We start from the raw sequence: 11,326 nt of genomic DNA, 5'->3' as shown, positions 1-11,326 counted from the left end.
GCGGCCATCCTCCACATCCTCGATGACGAAGGAAAGGACTTAGGAGGTCAGTTTTTTACTACCCCTGATGTTTTAAAAGCTGGTCATACACTTGAAAGAGAGCAGACATCACATCTGATCGTCACACATCTGTCACACATAACAGCCATGCCAACTCTTCACTTATGTGTGTTTCTTACCAACAGTTGGAACAATTTTCCTTTCCGTGACGTGAAATGAAAACAAAGTTGTTCCCTTGGCAACGCACATTTATGAGGCCTCTCTCGCTGTGTTGGACTTATGTACACTACGCTGCCGGCTCTGGCCTAAAACTGTGGCACAGGGAACTTGGAGAACCCGCAATAGAAACGAAGTTAGCATTCAAAGTATGTCTTATTCTCGGTGAGCTGTCACGCAGCAAGGATGTCAGTTACTGGTGTGGAATCTGGTGCTTTCCTAAAAGCCCTGCAGAACACACACCACCAGACATGCAGCTCAGACGTGTGTGGTGTGTGTGTGTGGGTTGTGTGGGGGTGTGTGTGTGTGTGGTGGGGTGTGGTGTGTGGTGGGGTTGTGGTGTACCTATTGTTGCTGTGGCCATGTGCATTATTTGACCTGTGGTGGTGTCCTGTGGCTCATATCGTCTGCCGGTTAAGCGTCTGAGAGAGGCACGGCAGGTAAAAACCAACCCAAGAGCGTTCTGTTTAAAATCTGTGGAAGCAAGTGAATCTCTAATCTCCTCACCTCAGGCTCCACACGTTCTGCTGAAAATGTAGGCCTTGAGAAAAAGAAGGCCATCACACAAACGTCTGTGCAGCACACTCTCACCAGCCTCATGTGCTGCACACACTTCTCACCCCAGTTTTTTCCGTTGTTTAACAGAAAGACTGGCCCCGAGTTAGGTCAGTTCCCTCCACAGGACGGACAAAACTGGTCTTCCTAATAGAGGCACTTCCAAGAAATGTGTCTTAATTACAGATTGTCAGCCCGTGTACTCAACTTGTTTTTCATCCGGTATAAACAATGAGACAAAGTGGAGAATGCAGGAATTGTAATTCAAGTTTTTGTTGCTGTCTGACAGATACCAGAATAACTAAAAAAGCAGATGAATGAAATGGACACCACCACAATTTTCAGATATGATGCATGTGTTTGAATTGAGTCTGGGTTCACTCAACGCTCTGCGGCTAATCCACTGCACGCTAAGCAGCTTTCACACTGAGATCATGACAGGTCAATCGCCAGTTTTAGCTTCTTACTAGCTTAACTTTTATTTGCGGGCGAGTTCAGACGGTCAGTTGTCCTCGCTCCAATTCTGCCATCATAACTGTTGACTCATTGTTTTGTGTCCTCTGGTTGAAGGTGTCTCCGCTGCTACCTTTGTTGCACTCAAAGTCCCTGCGCGGCCACAGAGACTGCTTTGAGAAATGCCACCTCATCGCCAACCAGAAGCGGTCGCGCTCCAAGAGCTCCCGAAGTGCCTACGAGGGCATGAGCTGGCCCTCAGCCAGAAGCTGAACCGCATCATCCAGTACGCCCAGAACAAAGACAATGTCTCCCTCCAACGGCCCCGGCAGACGGGGGACCAGACTCATTGTTTACAGCCACAGAGAGACGAGCAAGCTGCTTCCCCAGTCCTGAGCCCAGGGTGCCTCGTACGGCCGCCCTGCTGGGACAACGGGCAAAGCGACACGGCTGCCCGATTACACCATGGGGATGGTTGGAGTGCCACACAGCGGAGAGCTGGGGGCTTTTGCAGGAGTCACATCGAAGTTTGGTCGAGTGACGGCAGGAAAGGTCTACACACCGGAGCCATCGTACCCAGGAGGACAGCCTCAGCCAGACACAGGGACACAGCAGAGATGAATGTGAGCACAAGTTCACTCTTTTAACCGGAAACTTTACAACTTTAAGTTTTAGTCATGTGTAAGAGAAGCTTCAGTGGAAGGCGGATTTTCTTTGATGAAAGTACGTCAACAGGAATGAATTGCTGCACCTTGTCCCTTTCAGTTTGGTGTGAAAAACCTCCGAGCACGTGTTTCGTTAAAAGCAAACAGACAAAACGGTGACACCGGAACACAAGCACATTCTTACATTCTCACTCGGTCGTCCTTCATCCTCGTCTTTTGAGGATCTCTCCGGAGAAAAGTTAATTTTCCTGTAGCCTCGAGATGCAGCTTGTCCTTGGTTTTGCTCGGTCACTATTAAAGCTGCGCGCGACTACAGATTCTTGGCTTTTAAATGACGAGGACCGTGTGAATATCTCTACATTCACCACATAAACTACAACTCACTTTTCGGTCTTCAACCTGCAAATGAGAGGAAGGATGTGAGCTCTTCAGTTTTTCCATTAGTTTGTGATATTATCAGTTGTGGTGGCGGCATTTAGTTCAGCAGCACATGAATGAAAAACTCATCATCTGAGGCTGCTCAGAATAGTCCAAAAAGACAATGAGCATCACAATATGTTTGCTATCCTCATATGTTTAATTAGCTAAATTAGTTTGTCAATATATCTGTGTCTATTTTTGTGTCTCTGGAACATTCACATCATGAGACGGCTGCTTTTATTGGCTTGCTGAATTAAAACTTAATCTTTAATGATGCGTTTTATTGTTTCCGACTTCATGCACACACATACAGAATAAAACTAATTGTTTTTGTTTGTAGTTAGAGGCAGAGAGAGGAGAAAAGCGAGGAGGCATGGAGACGATTCCTCTGGTGAGATCACCTGCGATGATTTTTAAATGCAGCCGAATTCACGATACAGTCGGTTTCATTAACAAAATTCTTGAGTATGAAATTTGATCCCAGCTCAGAAACCATATGTTCACCTGCGGTCGTTAGAAGCTGCTGAGCTGCTGTTAAATCATTATTATAGTTACGACATTTGTCAAAGAAAATGAACCAAAATGCCGGTTAATGACAGCAGCTGTGCCGAGAGATCGGCTTAAATGTTTTATATATTAAAGTACAGTCACATCTGAAGAGCTGCTGTGTGTTCTGCTGACAAAACAAAAAACAACCCTAAAACTGTTTATGTACTGTTTCAAATGGTCCTGTCGAAGAGCAAACAACTCAGTAGAATATTGTACATTCAGTGTGGACTAAGAAAACTGTTTTTTTCTTGTATGACGAAAATGAGTGTGGACGAACTCCATCAGCTGAACGGCCAGCGCTGGATGCAGATCAAAGTGAGTGTTTGTTGTTTTTTTTTTTTTACTGCCATTTGGGGTCAAGTTGTACAACACAGCAGACTGAACGAGGGGCGTCGTTTAAAGCGGTGAAAGTTTGGAAAATGTTTTCAGAGAAAAACACTTGAATTCATAATATCCTTGAAAAATGCTTCATCCAAACAATGACTCATAGAAAACAAACACTTTTAATATCTGAAATGAATGAATCAATTTGTCTCTGTTGAACTTTATTTCTCACATTGTATTTATAGTATCAATTCAAATTCTTGAAGTTGAAGAGCTTGTGTTTTTACTCTAAGCTGTAAGAACCATGAATATACGTTCAACAGTTTGAATCATAATTTTTCTGTCAGCAGTCTGTAATGTCATCTCTCGTAGATTTTTAGGAATAGCAGCTCAGAAAAAGTAGCTAGATGAAACTAAAGTTAAATCTTTTGTTTCTACACACGATAACAGCGTAAGCTTGCACGGCAGGGCCATTACAAAACACCAGCAGAAAGAGTTTTTGTCTAACTCCTTTAATTTTACCACCGCAGTCTCGTTAAACATTCAATATGATGTTTTCGTCTTCAGCGAGCGACAAACGAGCCAAACTGTCGGCCTGGCCGGTGTGCGAGAGGGAAATGACACGAGCTAATGCGAGATGTCCTCTGATAAAGTGAAAGTCTGGTGGGAGCCTGGCCCACACATTCTTATTCACCCTTCAGAGGCGTCGCCTCCGTGTGTGTTTTGTCTTTCTCAGAACAGATGGGTCTGTTATGGCGCATCCACGAAATTATTTAGGAGTTCCACAAAAGCCCAGAATAATGATCGACACAGTCCTGTTTATGCTGGAACTGTTTCCCCGTGTCTATAATTCTATAAATGACTGAAGTTGTTTAATTTGATTTTGTTGTGTGGGAGTACTTAAGCAGATGCATTTTTATCTGCTCTGTACTCCTTCAGTAACTCGTATTATTTGTGCATAGGTTGACCTTGTGGGTGAATAAAACACCCTGGATTCTCTCTCTCCTCCTTCCACAGAGGTCTTCGAGGAGCTGTACCGTGGCCGTGAAGGAAAAAGACTCGCTTGGCGTCGGAGCTGCACGTGCGTCACATCGCCATCGAGCAGCTCTTAAAAACGTGCCAAGCTTCCATGGCTGCACATTAGCAGGGCCAGTGTCAAGGCCAGCAGCAGCAGCGGTCCTGTGGAGTGAGGAGGTCCCACCTGAGAAAGAACACTGAAGAAAAACAAAAAGCTTCATGTAAACTGAGACTTTTTTACGACGCGATGGCGACATCGAGGTTAGATCTGCGTTAGAGCAACATCAGGGCTGAGTTGACATGGCTTCCGTTCTCGTGGTTGCAGTGATGATGCAAGGATTAATGGTGGTTTGGCCGTTTTTTAAACAAATTGCTGGTCTGGCATGCGACGGACTTCACCAGACTCATGTACCCAGACCATGTTAATAACCGGCGGGAACGGGGCTCAAAGTTTCCCGGGCCTGACGCACAATGAGGACAGAGAATACTTTTAAAAGATTTTAAGACTGAGAAACAGCGTGTCTGGATATTTTACATAAATGGTTGCTGTTGGTTTTATTTCGTTTGCTGTCAAACATTTTTCATTGTTTTTTTTTATTTCTGTAGATACATTTCTACTTTTCTGCATTGCGAACACTTGTTGTCTTATGATTGTCTGCAGACAGGTGTGATGGTGATGCAGACGAGCAGCAGGTTCGATTGCTGTCCTAATGTAAAAGCGTTGACAAGGTCAAGTGGTGTCCTGCAGCTGCAACAGAGTTAGAGTTCGTGAAAATGTGGTGCACTGAGATATTTCCCATTTTCTAGATGAGATGGATTCAGCCGGAGTGGCTAGCCTGCTGGGAAAATTACACATAAATACACACAAAAAGCTTTAATAGAGGTCTATTAAATGACAAATATATGGAATTAAAGAGGTAAGGTATGCAAATCAAGGCAATCTGGAAAAGGGCAAGTGTAAGACAACACCCAAAGTCCCCTCAAGCATCACTGCAGCAAAGACAAATGAAGAGCGTGAAGTTTAATAAGGCTCTACAAGCTGTGCCGGTTTTTGTCCGGAGGAGGGGTGATTACTATTTTGGGAGTGCTACTCTGCAACAGCTGGTTGGCAAACAGCAACGGGAAATATCAGTTAATAAATATCAGTTAAACACCCACTTAAAGTGAGTATATTTAGTTTTAAAGGTTAACGTTTGGGTTATTGTAACAACTTAGGCTGGTGAGTGATGAGTTACTTGATATTTACGACGGCGCCGTTCGGTCCTGTCGTTAGCTGTCAAGCACAAGTCGTATGTATGGCTACGCACTGAGCAGAGCGGGAGGAGAGAAAGAAAATATTGAAAAAAGAATAATCCAGCTGCCAAACCAAAGTCTGTATTGTTTTGTTTTTACATTTGAACTACAAGCATTTGACCGATAAACGGAGGAAAGATGCAATACTGAAGTGTATGTTTGCTTAGAGATTTCATCTGTCTGGTTCAGTGGGTGTTTTAAAATGAACCAGATGTTTTTACCTAAACGGTGCATGTGGAAATGATTGAAACACATGCCGTATTTTCTGTTTTCTTCTTTCTTCTTCACTGCAGTGTTAACTTTGTTGCCCTCTCTCTATCTCTGTATGACGTGTGAGAGCTGCGTTGAGGTCACAGCAATACAAACAGGATAGTTTAGTCTACTGTGCCTCTGGAGGTCCCTGATTTTGAACAAAGGAGACAAAGACGGATGTAGGAGACGGTATCAGAAGTGTTGTTGGGGAGCCGTTAGTTTTTTGCTGTTGTTTATATTCAGGAACCCTATGCAAGAAAGAGAGAAATAAATCAGAAGCCTTAAAAGTAGAAAATATCTCAAAGAATATTGGTTTGTCTGAGTTTCCTCAGAGGAGGTCACAGAGCTACACGGTATAATAAGCTGGGCGAAAGACGAGGTTTAATCAGATAGATGTTTAGAGAAACTCAGCGTTGTCGGCGTGTGTGGTGTTCTGCTCTCTCTTTGTAAGAGATGAAATGTATTTGACCCCTTTTTAGGGTTTTAGAGTTAAAAGTTTTAGCTCCGTTTTAAACTTTAACCTTTGGTTTTATTGGATAACTGTGTGTAGTGGCCGGAGTGTGCGAGTGTATTCAGATTACTGGTTCTTTAATGCAAAATTTCAGTCATTTCAATCTTTGATGTATGTTTTTTTTTGCGTGTGTTTTTTATTTTATTTTGAATGCTGTGTGTTTTTATTTGTGGAAACACGCCTCTGCTCACAGAAATCCGCAGCCTGGTTTTAGCTTTCATTATCATTACTACGAGATGTAAGCAACCTGTTACACTTCCTCCCTTCGTTTTTGACTTGACCTCCGTTCGTTCGTTTTGTTTTCTGATGTTGAACAAGGCTGCGTTGTTGTGCTGTGTGATGTTTACATTCTATATTGTGTGTGTTCATGGACCTTACACAAGAAGCTATGTGATTTGTGCTTAAAGTGACACTTTGTATTATTTGTAAAATATTTCAATAAAAATAAAAATATTTTTACTACACATGCTTGTATTTTCCAAATTGTGGCCACTGCTGAAGCGGCCAAGAAAGGTTGGTAAGACCGGTTAGAGGAAAATCGTATTTCAACATCTCTTTGTCACGGCCTTGAATACTGAACTAGTCACTCGTTTCTTCAGTTCATTTATGACGAGCTGATTTAACGCAGGTGTGGTCACATCATGGTTTTAACCGACACTGTGAAATATCAGCACAAACATTATAGAAGGCTAAATTCACATAATTTCACCTGATTGTGACCAAATAGATGACTCTCAGATGGTCTCACATGACAAGAGACATACCTGTTGCATTGGTAAAAGGTGGAGGACGGGGCCCCCTTGTGGACAGAGTTGTTAATGCATTGACTTACAATGAGCCACTAGCGGTAAAAGAGTGTTATTCTGGGAAATGCTCACTCTGTTGTGTGGGGGAAAACCAATGGGTAAACACACAGGATTAAAAAGGCGTGGATCGGAAAATTAGGCAAATTAACATCAGATCCAGTCTCCAGGACCCTGTTTAATACAGAAAATGTAGCAGGTGTTTTCTTCTAATAATTAGATCGTTTATGTTGATTGTTGTTAAATCTTGATGAAACCAGAGCTAATTTGGTGGATCCAAACTTGCATGAATGTGACAAGCACAGACTGCTATGGAAATATACATTGAAGTATACAGGAAAATGCAAAAAACACACTTAAATATACATTCCAGTGATTGCATAGTTCATTTCCAGTGTTTTGATGGTTTAACATGCTTTTAAATTGATGAAATATTTAATTCACTTTAACTTTTAGGTTGCGTCCACCAGTGGTACCCTAGAACCAGTAATATATTTATGATATACCTTCAACTTCAACTTTATTTATTCAATAGCACCTTTCATACAAATTGTGCCCAAAGTGCTTCACAGAGCAGAGTAAAAACAGAAATAGACAAAAACTAACAGTTCTTAAGGAAGAAGGCAGTTGCATGAAAAACTAGAGTAGAAGAAGAGTAAAAAGCATAAAACTACACAACAACGAAACAAATAAGAAGTAAATTAAGACCTATAGGGTAAAAACATATTTAAGAAGAGTTGCAGCGCGCAACAGTGAATAAGCACCAGAGATAAAAGTAACAGGGAGTGATCAGGACATAAAAACTCAGCAGTGAATGGCACCTTAGGTAAAAGCCAGGCTAAAAAGATATGTCTTAAGTTGTTTTTTAAAAAACGTCTACAGAGGTGCAGTCCCTCAGATCCACAGGCAGCGTAGCTAAAGCGGCCTCACCAAACTTCTTTGTGGAGGTTCTGGGACAACTAGGAGTCCAGAGGCCGAGATTGAGGGACCTGCTGGACATCGTCGCATGTCACAAAGGTAAGGTCGGTGCCATTAAAAACCAATAAGAGAATCTTAAAATCAATTCTAAGACTAAGGGGTAACCAGTGCAGCTGCTTGTTCTCTTCCAGATGTGAGTCAGTTCTGGTAAAAAACACACAACAATAAACAAGTTTCCACTATGTTTATATTCACTTTACATTACAAGATTTTTTTTATATATCATGCTCACTTTTATCCTCAGTCGTGTTTTGAAGGTTTTTTGTGTTTATTGTGTAGCTTATAGATATTTCTTCTTTTTTGTTGCCTTTTCTACTTTTTTCTAATCTATAGTGTATGCTACACTTCCCCAGAGATGTATAAAGTACTGGAGTAAAGGAGTGGAGTAGAAGTACAAGTGCTATATCAAAAAACGGACTTGAGTAGAAGTTGAAGTGTTCTTTAAACACCATACTTAAGAAAAGTACTAAAGTATTCAAAATGTTTTGTACTTAAGTATTGCAAGTAGAAGTTGTAAAAAATTGCCTACAAGTACTGAAAGTAAAAGTACAAGTACAAGTACTGTTGTTTATATTATTTCAAATATTATTAAGGCACAACTTCTAATGTTACATGTTACAATGTTCATGGTAGAGTTCTGTGGATTTCCCATGGTCTGTGAATGCGTCTGAATGATTGCGAGAGGAGGGGGCGGGGAGCAGGTGAGAGAGCGCGCGCCTGGGTGGTCAGGTGTATGACGTACGGCGCACGAGCGAGGTTGATTGTAAGACCGGGACTGTGTGTTGTTTTTTTGTGGCGTGCTCAACTTCTAATGTTACAGTGTTACAATGTTCATGGTAGAGTTCTGTGTTTTCCAATGGTCTGTGAATGCGTCTGAATGAATGCGAGAGCGAGGGGGCGGGGGAGCAGGTGAGAGAGCGCGCGCCTGGGTGCGTCAGGTGTATGACGTACGGCGCACGAGCGAGGTTGATGTGAGACCGGGTCTGTTGTGTTGGTTTTTCGGCGTGGTTCCGACCGACAGTCACCGAGTCCTGTCACCAAACCGTTCAGCAATAAATGCAGGTTTGTTCAATATCGCCTCGTCATTCATCACGTGTCCGGCTGGACGCTACAATAGTAACGATTCAGCACATGAAAAATGTATCGGAGTAAAAGTATTAAATTCATCAAAAATATGTAGTGCAGTAAAAGTAGAAGTTGGGGAAAAAAATAATACTCCAAAAAAGTACAGATACTGCATTTCAGTACTTAAGTACAGTACTTAAGTAGTTCTACTTCGTTACTATACATCTCTGATTAGATTAGATATACTTTATTCATCTTTACCACGGGGAGATTTACTTGTTACAGCAGCAGAGGAAAGTGTAGCATACACTACAGAATTAGAAAAAAGTAGAAAAGGCAAAAAAGAAGAAGAAGAAATATCTATAAGCTACAATAAACACGAAAAACAATCAACCTTCAAAACAGACTGAGGATAAAAAGTGGCATGATATATAAAAAGAGTATTGTAATGTAAAGTGAATAAAGTGATAAACATAGTGAAACTTTTATACCAGAACTGACTCACATACTGGGGGAATTGGAGAGAACAAGCAGCTGCACTGGTTACCCGTTAGTCTTAGAATTGATTTTAAGATTCCCTTATTGGTTTTTAAATGGCACCGACCTTATCTTTGTGACATGCAACAGAAGTATGTACCAAGCAGGTCCCTCAGATCATCGGCATCTGGACTCCTAGTTGTCCCCAGAACCTCCACAAAGAAGTTTGGTGAGGCCGCTTTAAGCTACAGCCTGCCTGTGGATCTGAGGGACTGCACCTCTGTAGACATTTTTTAAAAACAACTTAAGACATGAAGGTGCCATTCACTGCTGAGTTTTTATGTCCTGATCACTCCCTGTTACTTCTATCTCTGGTGCTTATTCACTGTTGCAGCTGCAACTCTTCTTAAATTATGCTTTTTACCCTATAGGTCTTAATTTACTTCTTATTTGTTTCGTTGTTGTAGTTTTATGCTTTTTACTTTTCTTCTAATCTCTAGTTTTTCATGCAACTGCTCTCTTACCGTAAGAACTGTTAGTTTTTGTCTATTTTTGTTTTTACTCTGCTCTGTGAAGCACTTTGGGCTACAATTCTGTATGAAAGGTGCTATATAAATAAATAAAGTTGAAGCTGAAGTTATATCATTTATATATCACTGGTTCTCAAACTGCGGTAGGTGTACCACTGGTGGTACGCAACCTAAAAGTAAAAGTAAATTAAATATTTTATCAATTTAAAAGCACGTTAAACCATCAAAACACTGAAAATGAACGTGAATGCAATCACTGGAATGTATATTTAAGATGTGTTTTTTGCATTTTCCTGTAATACTTCAATGATATATTTCCATAGCAGTCTGTGACTTTCATGCAAGTTTGGATCCACCAAATTAGCTCTGGTTTCACTCAAGATTTAACAACAATCAACATTAAACGATCTAATTATTAGAAATAGACACCCTGTGTACATTTTCTGTAGTTAAACAGAGTCCTGGAGACTGGATTCTGATGTTAATTTGCCTAATTTTCCGATCACAGCCTTTTCAATCCTGTGTGTTTACCCATTGGTTTTCCCCACACAACAGAGTGAGCATTTCCCAGAAATAACACTCTTTACCACTAGTAGGCTCAATTGTAAGTCAATGCATAAACAACTTCTGTCCACAAGGGGGCACCCATCCTCCACCTTTTACACAATGCAACAGGTATAGTCTCCCAGTCAATGTGCAGACCATCTAAGGAGAGATCAATCAGGTGAAATTTAGGGTGAATTTAGCACTTCTATAATGTTTGTGCTGATATTTCACAGTGTCGGTTAAAACCATGATGTGACCACACCTGCCGTTAAATCAGCTCGTCATAAATGAACTGAAGAAACGAGTGACTAAGTTCAGTATTCAAGGCCGTGACAAAGAGATGTTGAAATACGATTTTCCTCTAACCGGTCTTACCAACCTTTGGAAAATACAAGCATGTGTAGTAAAAATATTTTTATTTTTATTGAAATATTTTACAAAATAATACAAAGTGTCACTTTAAGCACAAATCACATAGCTTCTTGTGTAAGGTCCATGAACACACACAATAAATAGAATGTAAAACATCACACAGCACAACAACGCAGCCTTGTTCAACATCAGAAAACAAAACGAACGAACGGAGAGTCAAGTCGAAAACGAAGGAGGTGGAAGTGTAACAGGTATGCTTACATCTCCGGTAAATGATAATGAGACAGCTAAAACCAGGCT

The sequence above is a fragment of the Larimichthys crocea genome, chromosome XXII (genome assembly GCF_000972845.2).
Source record: "Larimichthys crocea isolate SSNF chromosome XXII, L_crocea_2.0, whole genome shotgun sequence".
In the NCBI taxonomy this organism is placed as follows: domain Eukaryota; kingdom Metazoa; phylum Chordata; class Actinopteri; family Sciaenidae; genus Larimichthys; species Larimichthys crocea.
The sequence above is the reverse complement of the archived record's forward strand: the minus strand, read 5'-3'. Positions refer to the sequence as shown.